Here is a 1,723-nt window from a genome sequence, read left to right as displayed (position 1 = left end):
TGCTACAGACATCAGGGGACTAAGGAACAGTCACGAGGAGCTGAAAAACGCTTTAAAGGAAATGGAAAACAAAATGCAAACCACCACAGCTCGGATGGAAGAGGCAGAGGAGAGAATAGGTGAACTAGAAGATAAAGTTATGGAAAAAGAGGAAGCTGAGAAAAAGAGAGATAAAAAAATCCAGGAGTATGAGGGGAAAATTAGAGAACTAAGTGATACACTAAAAAGAAATAATCTACGCATAATTGGTATCCCAGAGGAGGAAGAGAGAGGGAAAGGTGCTGAAGGGGTACTTGAAGAAATAATAGCTGAGAACTTCCCTGAACTGGGGAAGGAAAAAGGCATTGAAATCCAAGAGGCACAGAGAACTCCCTTCAGACGTAACTTGAATCGATCTTCTGCACGACATATCATAGTGAAACTGGCAAAATACAAGGATAAAGAGAAAATTCTGAAAGCAGCAAGGGGTAAACGTGCCCTCACATATAAAGGGAGACCTATAAGACTCGTGACTGATCTCTCTTTTGAAACTTGGCAGGCCAGAAAGAATTGGCACGAGATTTTCAGGGTGCTAGACAGCAAAAATATGCAGCCAAGAATCCTTTATCCAGCAAGTCTGTCATTTAGAATAGAAGGAGAGATAAAGGTCTTCCCAAACAAACAAAAACTGAAGGAATTTGTCACCACTAAACCAGCCCTACAAGAGATCCTAAGGGGGACCCTGTGAGACAAAGTACCAGAGACATCACTACAAGCATAAAACATACAGACATCACAATGACTCTAAACCCGTATCTTTCTATAATAACACTGAATGTAAATGGATTAAATGCGCCAACCAAAAGACATAGGGTATCAGAATGGATAAAAAAACAAGACCCATCTATTTGCTGTCTACAAGAGACTCATTTTAGACCTGAGGACACCTTTAGATTGAGAGTGAGGGGATGGAGAACTATTTATCATGCTACTGGAAGCCAAAAGAAAGCTGGAGTAGCCATACTTATATCAGACAAACTAGACTTTAAATTAAAGGCTGTAACAAGAGATGAAGAAGGACATTATATAATAGTTACAGGGTCTATCCATCAGGAAGAGCTAACAATTATAAATGTCTATGCGCCGAATACCGGAGCCCCCAAATATATAAAACAATTACTCATAAACAGAAGCAACCTTATTGATAAGAATGTGGTAATTGCTGGGGACTTTAACACCCCACTTACAGAAATGGATAGATCATCTAGACACACGGTCAATAAAGAAACAAGGGCCCTGAATGAGACACTGGATCAGATGGACTTGACAGATATATTTAGAACTCTGCATCCCAAAGCAACAGAATATACTTTCTTCTCGAGTGCACATGGAACATTCTCCAAGATAGATCATATACTGGGTCACAAAACAGCCCTTCATAAGTTTACAAGAATTGAAATTATACCATGCATACTTTCAGACCACAATGCTATGAAGCTTGAAGTCAACCACAGGAAAAAGTCTGGAAAACCTCCAAAAGCATGGAGGTTACAGAACACCCTACTAACGAATGAGTGGGTCAACCAGGCAATTAGAGAAGAAATCAAAAAATATATGGAAACAAACGAAAATGAAAATACAACAATCCAAACGCTTTGGGACGCAGCGAAGGCAGTCCTGAGAGGAAAATACATTGCAATCCAGGCCTATCTCAAGAAACAAGAAAAATCCCAAATACAAAATC

This window comes from Lynx rufus, unplaced genomic scaffold (assembly GCF_022079265.1).
Source record: "Lynx rufus isolate CCGP_SWC_20201006 ecotype Redwood Valley unplaced genomic scaffold, mLynRuf1.p SCAF_3, whole genome shotgun sequence".
In the NCBI taxonomy this organism is placed as follows: Eukaryota; Metazoa; Chordata; class Mammalia; order Carnivora; family Felidae; genus Lynx; species Lynx rufus.
Note: the sequence above shows the minus strand (reverse complement) of the source record.